Source organism: Pseudorasbora parva, chromosome 12 (genome assembly GCF_024679245.1).
Source record: "Pseudorasbora parva isolate DD20220531a chromosome 12, ASM2467924v1, whole genome shotgun sequence".
Taxonomy (NCBI): domain Eukaryota; kingdom Metazoa; phylum Chordata; class Actinopteri; order Cypriniformes; family Gobionidae; genus Pseudorasbora; species Pseudorasbora parva.
The window spans coordinates 34,437,080-34,455,560 of NC_090183.1; the positions used below are offsets into that span (position 1 = coordinate 34,437,080).

General features: G+C 37.2%; 1 protein-coding gene across 5 annotated transcripts in view; it reads right to left on the minus strand.

The window, feature by feature from the left end:
* The window catches only part of LOC137094360 (gamma-aminobutyric acid receptor subunit gamma-3), a 196,397-nt gene that overhangs the window by 69,520 nt on the left and 108,396 nt on the right, over positions 1-18,481 (minus strand). The window lies entirely within an intron of this gene.

An 18,481-nucleotide genomic window follows, 5' to 3' on the forward strand; every position in this document is an offset into this window, starting at 1 on the left:
TTAGAGCCATCTGATATTTCATATATTTTAGTAGTGCGTTTTGAGGGCAAGAGGTCTTGATTTACTGAGCAGGAAATTTAAAGGATGGATCCTTTTAACACAACTAAAAGGGGCTACAGGCAGCAACAATTAAACACAACCCGAATGAGGTCAGAGTTTGTTGAAAGCTCAACAGCTGTTTCATAAACGCTCTTTGCCATTACAATCTGAAATAGCCTTCAAAAAGGGGTAATTTTGAAATCAGATCATACCATTAATACATTAATTATGGTACATTGAATCTTATGCTTTTTTTTACTTTTCACCGTCAGAATGAAAGCTGAAAAAATGCATAATAGCATCTTACCAGAGACTAACAGAGGATATGCATTTAATCAAAACCAATGAATGATATTTATTTGAAAATGTCTCACTGATATATATTCCGAACGCAGAATTTATGGCAGAACTTCAATGCAGAAGTTTGACAGGGTCTCTGAGGTGTAAGAGTCACAGCATCTGAAATGGTGCATAAATAGCTCGAAATCAATTTCCATTTCAAACATTTGCCACGATTAGAACTATTCTGTGGAAGCAGTCCAATCAAAATATGTGCCTATGCATCATTGTGTGTGTGAATGTGAATTTGAAAAAGACCTATCTTCTTTGGAGTGATTTGAGGTAGGAAGACTAATGGCCTCATTATCTATTCCAGCTTTGATGTCTGAATCCAGCCCTATAAACATCCAGCTAATTTACTCCAGCCGTTTCAACCGGTCAGCCTTTAAGTGCACTGACCCCACTAAAGTCTGCACAAACCTCCACAGCAGATCTGATCAATGTGATTTGCGCTAACTCGGTAAATGATCCATGGGCAAGATACATGTGGGCATCAGTGCACTACATGACAGAGACTTCCTTAAAACGTCACCATATTGAATACCAAACTCAATGTGATGATATTTGTTTGAATACATTCAAAAAAGAGCTCTGAATGTTTCTTGATGTTTTCAAACGGGAGTCAGCACAACCACAGGGGGCCAAAAGGTGGTGTGAGGGGGACGCAGAGTGTTTCAGAAAAAGTGCAATAAATAAATAATCATTCAAAATAACATCTGTTTATGTTGATATTTTATATTGTATTTCATCACTCTAAGTTTAAAGGAAATAATAATGAAAATATGATTTTATTCCATTAACAAACCATTTTTGTTTCTAGGTGTTATTTTCTCTGTGCTTGCAATGTACATATACTTGAAAGAAGAGTTTGTATTTATGCTGTATCTTTCTGAAGCGATTCTCATTGTGTATTTTTCCTTCAGCTTGCACACTGGGGGCATTCAGGCAATATTCTCTGAAAAGTTGATTGGACATTGGAGTATTTGGAACGTTTGGAATATTTATTGTGAAAAGCATTATAAAATGATTCTCTTGGTGTATATAATCTAACATTGCTCTAATAGTTGGTAGAAAAAAAAAATACACTGCCAACTAAAAGGGTTAGTTCGACCAAAAAGGAAAATTCTTTCATTAATTACTCACTCTCATGTTGTTCCAAACCTGTAAGACCTTTGCTCATCTTTGGAACACAAATTAAGATATTTTTGATGAAATCTGAGAGCTTTCTGAGCCTCCATGGACTGTAAAGTTATTACCACTTTGACGGCCCAGAAAGGTAGTAAAGACATCGTTAAAATAGTCCATGTGACTACAGTGGTTCAACCTTAATATTATGAAGTGCCAAAAATACTTTTTGTGCACAAAAACACACCAAATCTCTTCAGTGATCTCTCTTCAGGGACATCTCTTCACTGTCAGTTCCTAAACTATCCCTTTAATGCTTAGTTACTAATAACTGTTTTGGCTTTAGGACAATGACAGGACAGCTTTCTCTTTTATTACGACTCTAAATTGATTGTCCCACTTCATAATTAATGGTGGCTGTCACCCTCCAACTCCACGTACCTGCACCGGCCTGACAGTCATTTGACCTTTTGCTATCTCTCCCCAAAGGTGGGTCTCTTCATTATAATACCAGTCTCATTTATCACAAGTCAGTGGGCATGAGAGCAGTCAGGCCATAATTGTGACCTTTTGTTCCAGAAGCTAAAGGGAGTTCAGAGGTAGGTGGAAAAGAACATCACTTCAGGTCTAATCGCCATCCAAGTGAAAATGTGTTGAGAATAAACAGAACTAATGTGAGGTGATTCCATTACATCAGGACAAAAACAATGTACAGACGAGAGAGAGAGAGAGAGAGAGAGAGAGAGAGAGAGAGAGGGGGGGGGGGGGGTCTGTTTGTTCAAAGAAGTCTAAAGTGAATCGGTTGCCATTTTATAAGCCACAAAGTAAAATTAATTTTGTTCTTTTCAACAGAAAGATTATGAATGATCCCATATAATAAAATGAGTGTAAACAGTTTCTTGTTGTTTGAGAGTTCCAGACTGTCACAGTCTGTGTGCTGTGACAATCTGTTATATTAATTAGGTTTTGGAGTGCTGCTTCAAAGCTGCGGGCAAGCATCAAACGCTAGGAAAAAAAGACGAAGAAGAAAAAAAGATTGTTTTACAGCATTGAGTCTGCACTCTAAATCACAAAGCTGATGCCGATGCGGGGGAGATTCAAAGATTCTTTACTGCTGTGATAAACAAGGAATTACATCGGCAAAACATTAGTAAACACGACACGCACAATAAAAGTATGCAAAATGTATACAAGCATTGAATACCAGTGCAAAATTCCTACGGACAAAGAAATAAATAGTGGAATGTGGCAACAGGTCTGTTTGTGTCCCACCGGATGTCCTTATCGCAAGGCAAGCCTTTACTAGGTCGAACATTTACTCAGCAGGCCTGGCAGTTTGCGGATTTCCATCGAAATAATTTTGTTATTAACAGTCTGCCATAGTTTGATTTCACCGGGCTGTCTGGATAATCCGTCGGGACTGCTGTGGGAAGGGTAATATGTGGAGGATGCATAAAAAAAACATGGTTCCTGATTTGTGGTTCACTGCAATGGAAACACTAATTTTGTGAATAAGAAATAAAACAGCTAATTTCCCTTTCCTTAGAGGTCCTGCCAGTCAGTGGTTATATATCATCATATTCATTAGCTGCTGGTTTCAATGTAGAGGTTGATTCAAAGGATAATAACCATTGCGTAAAATTGAATTTCAGTAAAAACGACTGCTATAGGTCTACTACTGTTAAATATCTATGCAAAATGTATGCACTTTCAAGTAATAATTCACCCAAAAAATGTTATGATGTTATTACTAACCTTGTTGTCATTCCAACAATATATGCTGCTTTCAGTGGAACAAACCGTTTTAATAATTTATGCTATTTTTGTGCCAAGCAACAACAGTTCATAGTGACCACAGGGGTTCTTTTATAGTGCTTTTACATAGTTTTTTTTTTCTGAAGGTGTGTGTTTGTTAGTGTGTGTGTGTGTGTGTTGGGGGGGGGTGCCCTTGTTTATGTTACATTGTGGGGACCAAATGTCCCCATAAGGATAGTAAATCCTGAGATCACCTACATTGTGGGGACCAGTTAGCGGTCCCCACTTTTCAAAAGGCTTATAGGTTTTTTTTTTTTAGAACTTATAAGCCTATAGTTTTTTTGAGAAAGTAAAAATGCAGAATGTTTCCTGTAATGGGTAGGTTTAGGGGGAGGGGCAGTGTGGGGGGATAGAAAATACAATTTGTACAGTATAAAATCCATTACGCCTATGGAAAGTCCCCATAAAACATGGAATGCACTACGTGCGTGTGCGTGCGTGTGTGTGTGTGTGTGTTTTGTGTTTTAATCCTTACTTATCCATGGAGATGTTTCACTGTATTGTATTGATTTATTGGATTGATTTCTTGGATTTGTGATCATTTACCATGTCTTTCACCTTAAAATCTGGCAAGGGGCAATCGATAAAAATGTGCCTGCTGGGCTAACTCTAGCTTATTTAAAGTGTCTATCTGACGATTGATGAGCATTGGCCCTATCAAAATAAATAAATACAAATAATACAAAAAATGAAATGAGGGTGAAAAAATAATGACAGAACTTGTTTTAAGTGGGCATCAGAATGGCTTCATTTCTGTGTAGTCTCATAAGGCCTAATAAGCAATTACCATAGTTTACATCAGTATTAGTTATTATGCAAAACCGCCCTGGCTTTGTCAGCTTTCAAAGAACATCTCATTCGATGGTGGTTTTCCACAAATAAGAATCTATTCTTACCCAGTAACGTGTCGTAACCTCAAGGGACATTTCTTGCACCTGTGTACTCGCCTTCATAAAGATTCATTCAAAAAAGTGGAAATATTGGCATATAAAATATCTGAAGGACTAGTAGGAATATCACTCATTACAGTAAATTGTCTGGCCCAGGCTCTTGTGAGTAAGGAATCATTTTCTGCTCCGGTTCCTATCGTGTCCACAAATGACCTGCATACAGATTAGTGATTTCCCTGAGCGGAGTGGCTCCCTCAGCTGTTGAGATCAGAATGAGTGAGTTAATTCCACCACGCCTGACAGGCACATCACGCCATTTGTGGTAATGACATCTCCCTGCTCCGCTGTCCCACGCACACACACTTTCACCTTTGATTTGTGTGTGAGAGCCACACAGTATCAGATTCATCAGGCCCCTTCTCCTCCCATAGCTCTAATTAAATTCCTTGTGCCATTTATCATCTGGGAAAGAGAATATATAAATAAAGGCCTGTTGAATGAATGATAAAACAGGCCAAGGCAGAGTTATGCAAGCTCTGGAACGTTCACATCCGGGGGGATGGTATGGATCAGCATTAAATGAATATGGCATTTAGCCATGACACGACCACAGGGGATTGGCCTGCAGGAATACACCGCAGGGAACCCGGGTCTGAGGTGTTCCAAAGTGTAAAAAAAGTTCATTCTTCCCTGCCAAATTTAATTAAGATATTCAGAGAAATGGTAGTCTGTGTTACTATCATTCATATGCCCAGTAATTAATAGTAAGTACTTATAGTATGAGCATGTTATAAATGCATATGTTGTTGCAAAGTCTGATGAAATTGTAAAGCAGAATCAAAGGGATCAGGGGTTAAAGTTTTTAACCACCGCCTGGGTCCAGAAAGCATCTTTCTCCATTGGTTTTAATGTAGACAAACGCATCAAAATGAACGCAATTGTGTATTTATCCATTTTATTTAATTATAATGGACATTATTTAAGACTAGGGATGAATATTTACTGTGTACTACTGTAATGAATAGTTTCACAAGCACTTTATCTTCCAAATTAAAATTTCACAAAAAATCCAATTCAATCTGCAAAATGCAATGTTAAAGGGATAGTTCATCCAAAAATGACAATTACCCCATGATTTACTCACCCTCAAGTCATCCTAGGTGTACAGTCCCTGACAAAAGTCTTGTCGCTTGTGTACAAATTGACCTAAAGTGCCGCTGAAATATATTTCTAATCAAGATATTTTTACAAGAAATGGCTCATTTTAATCCCACCAGCTTTTGTGATAATGTTTCAGTGAAAAACTAAACTTTCAAAAAGTATTCTAATATTCACAGCTTGGTAAATCCCATTGAGTCAATTTTTGCAAAGACATAAGTGTTGTCACCTTGTCATATGAGCTTCCCCTGTGACTAATAATGGATAGGTCTCAAGTGTGTATAAAAAGAACCCCAGTACGCTAGACCTTCACATCAACTGCAACTAGACCTCTGCAAACATGCCTAAGATTCACCCTGAGACTAAAGTTTTGATTATCAAGAGGCTGAAGACCAGATCCACTGCTGATATGGCAGACACCTTCAATGTGTCTCAGCGTCAAGTACAGAGGATAAAAAAAAGATTTGAAGAGACTGGAGACGTTTTTGACAAGCTCAGGTCAGGCAGACCCCGCAAGACAACTGCTCGAGAGGACCGTTTGTTGGCTTGAAAATCCAAGGCCAGCCCATTTTCCACTGCAGCAGAGCTCCACGAGACCTGGTCACCTGAAGTCCCTGTGTCAACCAGAACAGTTTGTCGGATTCTGTCTCGAAATGGCCTCCATGGTCGAATCAGTGCCCAGAAGCCAGCACTAAACAAAAGACAATTGAAAAACCATGTGGCATTTGCCAAGGCCCACAGCCTGCTAAAAGGATGGACGCTGGAAAAGTGGCAGAAGGTGGATTTTTCAGATGAATCTTCTGTTAAATTACAACACAGTCGCCGCAAATATTGCAGGAGACCTACTGGTGCCCGAATGGATCCGAGATTCACCCAGAAAACAGTGAAGTTTGGTGGCGGAAAAATCATGGTCTGGGGTTACATCCAGTATGGGGGTGTGCGAGAGATCTGCAGGGTGGAAGGCAACATCAATAGTCTAAAATACCAAGAAATCTTAGCTACCTCTTATATTCCCAACCATAAAAGAGGCCAAATTCTGCAGCAGGACGGTGCTCCATCGCATACTTCCATCTCCACATCAAAGTTCCTCAAGGCGAAGAAGATCAAGATGCTCCAGGATTGGCCAGCCCAGTCACCAGACATGAACATCATTGAGCATATGTGGGGTAGGATGAAAGAGGACGCATGGAAGACGAAACCAAAGAATATTGACGAACTCTGGGAGGTAGTGTTGTAGTACTCGAGATCGGTCTTGGTCTCGAGACCGGTCTCGAGACCACTTTTTAAAGGTCTTGGTCTCGTCTCGGTATCGACCGCATTTTTACTCGGTCTCGTCTCGGTCTCGGGCGAAGATGACTCGGGATTTTGTCTCAAGACCGGTCAAGACCACAGCTGAAGGCATATAAAGAGCAGAGAACTCCACCCTGCGCGCACTCTCTCTGTCTTAAAAATAAGCACATAAGCTCTCTCTGATACTTCACATATTAAGCTAAATCAAAAGTTCAGAAAACCGAATCCATGTTGAATGTTGCGCGTTCGGACAACTGTTTTGAAGTACCGCTCGGTGTGAATTGCGCTCAAAAAACGTTTGACCAGCTAAACAGCTGACATAAATCATACATTAAATAAATAGAAAACAATTTCTATCCAGTTATGAAGTGTTTTCTGTGTGACAAACCTTCCGCGATGTTCTGACAGCCGTGATTCACACACAACGGGTCCGATTGTTGACTAATGTCCGATTCACGACCAAATGACTCATTTGAACCGAATCATTTTAACAACGGTAATAAGAACTGATCTGATCAACACTGAACTGAACGAATCAGTTTAATCATTTACTCAGAACACCTCAGAAATGAGAACGCAAGTGTGCTTACCCAATTTAGCAAGAGTGGAGAGTAAGATTTATTAGTTTTAACTATCCACAGTATTTCAGCTTATGTATGTTGAATGTGTAGTAAAATAAATAGTCTAAAATCATTTAGTTTAGACTGGAGTGAGGTGAAAACAGAACAAAACTGTTTGTTAGCTAGCGGATCATTTTATTAAATTGTATATGGCAGAAATTGTGGCTATTTGTTAACTGTTAATGCTATTTCTAAAATTGATATGATTATATACCAAAACAATTCAACCTGTTGGAACAAAAGAAACATCAAGATAAGAGATCATACATAATATGAGATATAAACATAAGATAATAAAGAATGATTGTTTCGTTGCATTTAAAAAAAAAAAAAAATGGTGTGTGTGTGTGTGTGTCAGCCACCACCAAAGACCATTTTTGACCCAAAACCCTGCACATGTGAAATATTTGTAAATCAAACTGTAGTTAATCAAAAAATGCAAGTACAGGGTTTCTTTTCCTTGTTGTTGTACAATAAAGCGGCACAATAACATTTTCAATTTGTAAATGAAAAATATGTACATATTTAAAATAATTTGCTTAAGCAGCATACTAATGCATATCTGTATGATACATCTTCCACCTCCTGTTATTCACATTCATTTAAGACATAATGGACTGTGTCTGAGATTAATACCTCATCCAGATTAGCATTCTTAGGGAACTTTGAGTTTTAAAATGGGATTGAGCACTTTTCACAAAACAAAACACAAAACTCTGTTAGTGTCAGTTTGGTGTTTGTGTCCACCATTGACTGTAAACAATATGGACACATCGTCTTCAGTGCCTCCCATTGAAGAAAAGTTAAGTGTTATTTGCTTTTAGAAGAAAAAGATTAATTCCCACAAAGCTGCAATGCCTTTTGATTATTTGATCAAAACTTCTCTCATGGTACACTTACACACCCACACATACGAGAGAAGTGCCAATCATATGCATATTCCACATTTTATCATAAGTGTGGGGACATGCATTGGTCTCGGTCTTGACTCGGTCTCGGCCTGTCTTGGTCTTGGTCTTGACTCGGTCTCGGCCCTTCAAAGTCTTGGTCTTGTCTTGGTCTCGACCCTTCAAAGTCTTGGTCTTGTCTTGGTCTCGGTTTAGGTGGTCTTGACTACAACACTACTGGGAGGCATGCAAGACTTTCTTAGCTATTCCTGATGACTTTATCAATAAATTGTATGCATCCTTGCCAAACCGCATGGATGCAGTCCTTCAAGCTCATGGAAGTCATACAAGATATTAAATTTGGATCTCACAGCGCCACAACTTAATTTGCTAACATATTTTTGTATTTGCAGTAAATTTGTTACATTTCTGTATAGGCGACAAAACTTTTGTCTTGCCAAAATTTGACCATTCTGTCTTGATTAAATGATAAATATTTCTTCTGTGAAAATTATTTATTTTAGTGCATTAAACATCATTTGGGAGGGTTTTAGCTTTTCATATGAGCTATTTCTAACACCAATTGATTAATTAAAAGTCAGGATAATATCAGGTATTTCTACAAAATAGATAAGCGACAAGACTTTTGTCAGGGACTGTATATGACATTCTTCTATCAGACATACAATCGGAGTTAAAAAATACCCTGGCTCTTCCAAGCATTATAATGGCAGTGAATGCATCCATCCATTATAAAAGTAATCCATACGGCTCCAGGGGGGTTAATAAAGGCCTTCTGAAGCGAATCGATGGGGTTTTAAAAGAAAAATATTTATATTTAACACGTTATAAAGTAAAATATCTAGCTTCTGGCGGAGCACATGCTGTATCATATGGCTTGAGTGTGAGTAAATTATGGGGTCATTTTCATTTTTTGGTGAATTATCCCTTTAAATGATGCTTGTTCACCCATGGCAAGGATCAGCATTCTGTACTGTACTGAGACATTATTATCTTTACGCAGATCGACAAAAGACTGGAGCATTAAGGGAACAATCTCAATTCACAGCCAACTAAAGACGCAGCATGATTGGCATTTATCCACGGTGATGGCAAGCTATGTTAAAAGGGAATTCTCTTCTTGATACAAAAAAGAGGAAAGAATAAAGAATACATTCTCAAAGCACAAACTCTGAAAGGAATTGTACTTTTGTGCTACAGTTTCCCACTTAATTAAATATACATTTTATCCACCTAATTACACTAAAGTTTCTTACTGCTATTGTCAGCACAGCTTCAATGAGTTCTTCCTTTATGTTAATGCAGTTAAGCAAGATGTCTCCTTGTTTTTTTAAACAGTAAATTATGGTATTTTATATAATTTTAACTCTGAAAACAGACCATATAAGTATTACTAACATTTAGTTTAGAAACTTAGTAATATAAAGTAAATTAGAGAGTTGCCATTAAAAAGCATAAAGATATTTGTATTCATTTATGCAGCAACTTCTGAACCCCTAGAAATGAGTTAAGAAAATAACAATGTATTCTCAGGAGGCTTGTGTAAACTCTTTAGATTAGTCAGTGGAAAAGTTCTGTTTCCATCGGAGCTGCAGATCTGTGCTACATCTCCTGAGGACACCACGGACTCCAAGGAACCACATTTATATTACAGAGTCAACAAACTTGTAAAATGGTAACTTTAAACCACAGAGAAACCAATATTAATATAAAATGTAACATTTCCTCACAGCGTTGACAGCATCAGCAACATTAGTGTGGTTTACAATGCACAATATTTTTTGCTTGCTAAGGTAATAAGTTGTGCTTGTTAGTTTGACTAGGCATGTTTTTAAAAAATGACAATGGACAGCGCCGGCTCCAGGGTTGTTTTGGGGAGTGCTACGGATGGGCTTAACAGTTCAAAGGGGGTGCTAAAAAAAGAAGTGCATCCCTAACTTTAATACCCAGTATTTATGCCAATATATTTGTTATGTCTATAGACAGTTCCACCTTGTGGCTGGAACAGATAATGATGAGTGAGCTGAATGAAGGAATGTGCTTGTGCTATTAAAAATGCTAACAAAATGGAAAAGAAAACAGGGTGTCCAGGCGTATTTTTAAAAGTTAAAATTTTAACAACACGATTACATGGTAATGGGTAGCCTATAAATAGTATGAATGTTTAATCTCGTGGAATGTATATGCCAAATATCCGGGCAGAAATCATATTCATGGATGAGCTAATGTATTTAAGATTGATTGACATTACCGTATGAAACAGGGTGGGGCCGAAAGCTGTTGGAGCGGAATGAGGACAAGCGCGACACAGCTCGAGAGCACTGGAGCTTTTATTATGCCGCAGACAACCGCTTGCTCTTCTTCCGGTCATGCATACGTGGTGTAACACAGCGCTGTTTTATCATCTTTGATACATTTGAGTGTTAAGTTCTGGTTACGGAAAGGGAAAGCTACGGTCCCATGATTTCAATGCCACCATCACTAAGATCACTACAACTCTTTGAATTTTTATCGCAAACATTTTCCCAGAACATTTGAGTTAGAATAGTTTATAAGTGCACAAATATGAGGATAATGAGACTTTAAAAATGGACTGAGGTTATCTTTTCAGCGTGATGTTTAATCTCGACAGCCTTTGTCCCATTTAGCCACTTTGTCCCATTTATCAACCTCCTTTTTCAAGACACATAACAGCTCTAAAAAAACCTGCTGACTGATCACAATAAATTTTTCAGTTGGTCGAATTGAATTTCTGCTAATTAAATCGCATCAATTCACAGAATTTCAATTCGGCCAACTGAAAAATTTAGATGTGATTAGTCACTAGAACATTTTTAATTGGAGACATTTTTTTAATATACAGTGTACCACCTGCACCATTCTATTGACTCCTCACACATCAAAACCATTATTTGTAGGCACATTAAACATTTATTAAACCTAATTAAATGCTTAGGATTTTAATCACTTTGATTTTTTTTTTTACTTCTATTGTGCTCTTTGATTAATAAAAAAGTGAGAGTAAAAAATAAGAAAATCAATAGGAAATATTTTCTAGGCTATAGATATATAACATCTCTAGTCTGGCTATACTAGCACCACTGGCATTTGATTGGTGTTATAGTGTGCCTTTTTAATAACTGCCAAAACCCATTTATATCATGTGGAGTGAGTTCCTTTAAGATGCTATCCTCTCAAAGAAAAACAGTCACTTTTCATCCTCATGAGACAATGCTAATTAACACTTAGCATCCCCTATGGCCTAATAATGGAGCTTGCTGTTTTTATCCTCATTGAAACTCTGCAAATTTACCTCCCGGTGAAAGTCTCTAGTTAAAGAAATGTCTGTGAACGATTCTACATTCGATTTTTATCCAATTAAAAGAGAGTAGGATGACCTTGTGAACATTTAGAAAATAGAAACAAGCTTGTTCTTTCTGTTCATGTTTTAAAGGTATAGTTCACCCAACAACAACAACAACAAAACTCCTGTCATCATTTGCTCATTGCTCACTCTCATATGAAACTTGTTCAATGAATTGAGAACTCAAGCTTCAAAAATCACAATAAAAGTTTCATAAAAGTGGTACAAATGACTCATGCGGATTGTAATCTTATTACAAGGCCTTCAAGTTATAAGACAGCTTTTGTGTGAGGAACATGCTGAATTTTAGGATATTTATCAAGCTGAGATTAGGATGTGTCTGGTTTTTGAATTCAGATTGGTTTTGTGAACTGGGTTCATTAAAAAGATCACATTCAAAAGAGGAATTAGTTCATGAACTGGACATTGCTACTTTTCTCTTTACTTTTTGTTACACAAAGCTGACTTCAAAAGACTGAATATAGCAAATGAGTCAAAATGACCACTTTTATGATGCTTTTTTGGGTCTTTTTAGAGCTTGGAAGCCCAAGTCCTCATTCATTAAATCAAACATTTTTTATATTGATTTGTGTCCAGGATATTCTTCAAAAATGACATGGGAATGAGTAAATAACGACAGGATTTTCATTTTTAGGTGAACTATAGCTTTACATAAGACTCGGAATAGACACAAAGTAGCTGTGAATAGATTTCAAAGAAAAAGCCTGTTTCACTGTAGGAATTCCCTCTTGGAGAAAACTCCTTTCAGATTCATGTACTTTGCAGTGAAGCGAAAAAGTGCTTACAGTGCTTTTTACTCCAACTCATTTCTCACCCCTCCCTCTGTCCTCCACATACACTCTTCTCATTCCACTCCCTTCCTGTCTCACCTCCCCGCACTTTCTCCCCAATCTTACCCAGGCTCATTCACATTCCCCAGGTCGCATTCTCCTCTGTCCATGCCCGTCTTAAGCGCTCACCTTTCCACCCACAGTAATCCTCGTTCTTCTCTCTCTCTCTCTCCCTCTCCCTCTCACTCTCCCTCTCCCTCTCCCTCTCTCTCTCTCTCTCTCTCTCTCTCTCTCTCTCTCTCTCTCTCTCTCATCATTTCATCTCTCTTCGCATTCAAACTCACCATCTAACTCCGGTTCTTACCTAGTACTTCAAAACTCAAACCTTCCATTTCACACCCTCTCGAAAAAGAAATAGAGACAGTGATGGTCTCCAGCAGACAGCCTTCCCAAAAGGTGTGAAAAGTGGCATTTTTCTCTGATCATCTTAGCCCACCCAGACCAAGTGACAGCTAAGTGGGCCGCTGACTTGTGGAGAAATGTTGGCAGTGCTCATGACTCTGCCGCAGAATTCTGCGGGGTCAACCTCGGCCCCTGAAAGAGGGTTGCATATGCTTGCTGGCAGAGCTGGAGGCATGTGCTGCTGCCCTCATTACAGACACCCCAGGGTTATTTTATTGATGGAAACTACAGGGTTTTCCAGCTTTACTGAAACAGCTAAATAGGTTACGGCTCCAAGCTAGAGGCAAAGCCATGAACTTGATCTAAACATTCCATGCTGCTTTTCTTCTTAATCTTTTAGATAGCTAAAGCTTACCCTGCAGTGTTCACATACACAAACTGTATCATACCTCTGTGCCATGCTGTTAATATCACAACTTCCCTGAAGCCACATATAAATGAGTTAACACATTTGCCCTAACATCACAATCCTGCTTTTTACGATGCATCCTTACCTGATCTATATATGACTGGATTTCTCATTTTGTTAATTGGCTAAACTGGCGTCAGGAGGTCAAATCACCTGAAGCGTTTGAGTGGCCATCTTATGACCCTACCGGCAGAGGACATCATTCATTTACATACGTAGCTATACAGGAAATATTAAGCACCAACATATATCCACGCTTATTAGCAGAAATTGATTTGAATGTATAATAAATATTACTATACATACAATCCCCTGTTCGAATCTGCACTATTATATTAAAAAGATTTTCCATGCATCAACTTGCTCTGAGCGACAGTAAAAATGGCTGGAAATAAAGCTTCATGTCTTAAATCCATACGTAGCCAGCATCCTTTTGCATTTCACATTACGAAAAAAAAAAAACGTATTATATAACGCAACATATTTGCATAACCACAGTGAATAATTGTACATGACAAATTAAGTTGTATGCGCATGCCTTACATAAGCATAGATCTGTATTCAGATTTCAAATAATCATTGTGACATTTTATGCTGAGGTGTCTCGTCTGTCAGCTGATCTGATATTCGCTAATGTAATTCCAGACTTGAACCATTTAAATGTTTGGAATGTGTATGGATGCAAAGGGAGATTTCCTATTAATTCAATAGAATGTGATGTAAGCGGTGGCTTCACTTTTTATGACGTCATGAGCAATCAAGTCATTTATATAGAAACCAATTCTCTGGCAAAATATAATGCCAATAATATTTGTTTTTATGCACAAATTCACACACAGAAAATTTAAGTCATAAATAGTATGGCTGAAAATGTATATTATAATGTATTAGTGGGACTTGCTATGTCACCCGTCATTATCATTGCTATCCCTTAATAAAGTACAATTATATTTATGCAAACAAAACTTATGGATAGAGCAATGCCAAGGCGATATATGTCAATATAAAAACAGTATATCTATATAAAGCTACTCTATGCTTTCTATTCATCTGTGCATTCTTGAAGCAAGAAGTGTCTTTAAAATGTGTTCATTTAAGTGTTAAACAAGCAAAAAAGGACACCACTAACCTTAAGTGAAAGAGTCACACTTTAATAAAAAGATCACATCATAAATGACACCCAAATACCACAAAAGGCACATGCAAAGATATCCACACTCTGGAGGTGGTTTATCATGAACAGACCATTAAATCATTAAACAACTCAATATATTACGCTGTCAGTATAATATATGATGCAGCCTGTAATTATGACGGGGAAGCTACTTTGAAACTATAAGCTACTCATAATTTAATGCAATTAACGGCAATCTATAAACAAAATAGTTAAATATACTACAAGTTATGTTAACAACAGCTAACAACACTGAAACTCTTTAAAAGGCAATATCTTAAATATAATTTAATAAGAGCTTTGCTGTGGCAACAATAAATGGGTTTCTTAAACAAATTAACTCAGTTAATGTAACTGCTGACTGCATTAAACCTTAAAACATACTGTACGTATGTATGCTTAATTCAACAATAAATTAAATACAGCCTAATTTATATAACTGGGATTGAAAAATAAATAAATAGGGATATTATCTAAAATGTTGTGAAGTAAGAGTGATTTTGTGAATTGGTTTTGAAGTGCTTAATTTCTACACATTTATTATAATTTAGAATAAATCGGACTCTCAAGACTACAGGGAAAACTGTTTAGAAGAGAGTGTCTGAAAAGTGCCTTGAGTTGATGAGCTATGTAGTTGTGTGTGCAATGCTGGTTGTCCTTTAAAAAGTGATGGAGCCTTTTGTCATGAAACTTATTGGAAAACAAGCTATACACTAAGATGCAGTTAAAGATACTTACTTAACTTTAGGCCCTCCAGTGGTTAAAAAAACAAAACTGAATGTATTTCTAATTATTATTATTATTATTATTATTATTATTATTATTATTATTATTATTATTATTATTATTATTATTATTATTTTGCAGAAGAACATTGTTTTGGTTCTGCGTGACTCTGCGGATGGATATGGTTATCCTATTGCTCATAAAACATTCACTACTACACAGTAAAAAAATAAATAATCATGTCTCCAATTGAAAATTTTCAAGTGACTGATCACATCTATTGCATCAATTCACAGAATTTCAATTTGGCCAACTGAACATTTAGATGTGATTAAATGTTCACTAGAACATTTTCAAATGGAGACATTATTTTCTTACAGTGTAGGGTTAAGAAATATAACCAGTTTAAATGGAAAGAATCTCAAGCTGACAAGCTGAAGACATTACTATAGCTATACCCAATAGTACTTTCTAAAAAAACGATTCAGGCACAGCGCTACAACAACCATAATGAAATGGCCCTTCAATGAACTGTTATAAAGCTTCATATGATAATTGATCTGTTAAAATAAATCCGTACTCACCTGTTGAGTAACAAAAACACTATCTCCCCATCTCTTTTACTACATTTCACATTTCCAAACAGAACAATCACCCATCTCAAAACAGCCAAGACATGTTGATTCTTGTATTATTACGTTCTCTGTCACATTCTCTTTTTGCCAGCAGACTCTGATCTGTTCTGCGTTTTATAAAAAAAGGGGATTCTCCAGAGGTTAGAGATTTAACATGCTCCACGTCAATCTTTCTTGCTCAATGTGACAACTAACCTATGTTGCCCCCATACACACGTCAACCGGAGCAACTTTTCTTTATTTACATAAATGTCAAGACACAGAGGCGAGTGACACATATACACAATTTCTCATGAAAACTATCACTCAAGTTTAAACAAATGTAAATAAAATAGTGAATTTACTATAGAGAATCAGGGTAAGACAGGAGAACGATTGATGATAAGAAGAATGATTGACTTATTTCAATTGTGTTAACTTTGAACAACCACAACAACAAAAAAGTTTACTTTTGTTCCCTGACACATTTATTTGGCCTATCTTGGTGAACAAAATTAGATAAATAAAATGCAATAAATCCTAATGTTGCTAGAGAATGGCCTGAATACCTTGTTAGCAGTCCATTTGTGCTGTAATTATTAAATTCCTTATTAGCTCCTGTCATTTTAAGAATGCAGTGAACAAATGCAGGAATTTCATTCACAGAGGAATGTTCTGGTTCTGCATCTCACTTTCTCATCATCATGTCCAGTGCTCTTTGATAGTTTCCTGTAATAAACTGATTTACTGCAACGGCAGATTACATACGAAAGGCACTCATCCCCCTCCTCACCGCATTGTTCAGGAGGAAATTAAATAGGAGAATGGCAGTGACCACAAAAATTGAGTGTGTTTAATCTCAAATGAAATTGGGGGCACACAAGGTTAACCAGGCAACAGCACATGCACAAATAGATTTGCTGTTGTAAAAATCAGAGAGCACAGATCCCCATGACTATTGGGTCACATTTGGTCGTCAAAATATTCCAGCGACTTTCGTTTGTACCCACAGAATTATGCACGATGCTTGCTCTTGTTGTTTTATGTCATGTCAGCATCTACATTTCATAGTCATGGAAAGAACTGGGCAAAATGTAACAGTTAAAAGAGTTTTACAGGAGCAGCAAGATGGAATTATTTCCTGTGTAAATAAGATTTAAAAAGCTTGGAATTATGGGATAAGGTACAGTCTAGCCAGATGTTCAATATTGCTAAATAACCCAGACAGAGTATACAGTTAAACCAAAATGTATTCAGACACATTCAACATTCTCACATTATCACATTTTATTCGCTATAGTTTAGAACATGGTAAAATATGACAAAAATTCAGAGATAAGCTGTGTCGGAACAAATAAATCTTGATAATGTTGGATAACTTTGTTAGAAAGGTATGTAATGGATTACAATCAACCAATTAGCTGTTAAATTTAAGTACACAATTAGATAACACCAATTTAGGTCAACCAATTACAAAGCAATGCTCTTTTGTTCAGCTTGTGTTGTAAAGGGTCGCATTATCAATAAAAGAAAAATCATGGTCAGGTCAAAGTGGCTGAATAATTTTGGTCCAAATTTTTTATCAATTTTACTAGTAGTGCACTGTATGAACACTTTTTGGGTATAATACGTCACAGTTTACTTTATATCCATACTTACATAAATAAATGATAGTGTCCTGCACTCACTAGGAAAAAATAAAACAATATCTGGTGTCTGAATCATTTCTGATTTGACTGTATATTAGCCTAGAAATCTAGACGCACCCTAGCGGCAGCAAATTTAATCTGCCCGCAAGTGTCGTCTAGGAACTCTCAATACCCTTCTGAGCTGTATTCCTCACAATCTGGACGGCCCAATCACATCGTGTATAGAGTCGGCGGGAGGGGCCATAATGACGACGGCCGAGTTGCGTTTGCGTGCTTCTAGTAAACACAGAAACTGGCGAACGGCGGCGGTCTTTCGAATCAGCTTTGACCGCGATTCTGGAAGACTTGGAGTTAAGCTTTTCTCTGAGAAAAGAACAAAGAACGGCACTGAAGTCATTCTTAAAAACGGAAGATGTGTTCGGAGTTTTGCCGACCGGATACGGTGAATGTTTAATCTATCAACAAGCTCCGCTTCACCTTCGTTGCTCTGGTTGGTTGTAGCGCTATCCTATCGCGTGCAGAGGGAGTTTGAAAGACAACCGTTTATCCCGCCCCTCGGATTGAGCTGTCAATGGTGAGTTTCCAGACCAAACATCTTGATGTGGGTCTGGCTTGTCAGACTAACTGTATATAATAATTAACCAACTTTTAGTTACTGATTTATTAAAGGGCAACTTATATACTGAACATATTATGAAACAGACATGAAATAATGATACAAGAAATAATTTTAATATGCGAGAGAAAAAAAAAAAGGAACTGCAGTATGTTCCTATGCAGGAAATTGGATTACATCAAACAAATCAGACCACAGATTGTAATGATTGACCAATTAGAATAAAGTAGAGAGAAGAGTATTAAATATCTGTAAATATATCACACATAACATCATGCATATAAAAGCTGAGCTCATACCAACTGCAATATCATAAATCAAAGAAGTGATTCAAAATAACAGGAAACACTTAATGGCTATAACAGGGAAAATGTGATGGATGACTGTATGTGCTGCATGATTTTGAGTGGGAAATGAACTAAAATGGAAGGTCAATCAATTCTCCAAGGGTCACCAATTTGCAACTCATTTGGGCCTAAATGACTCACAACT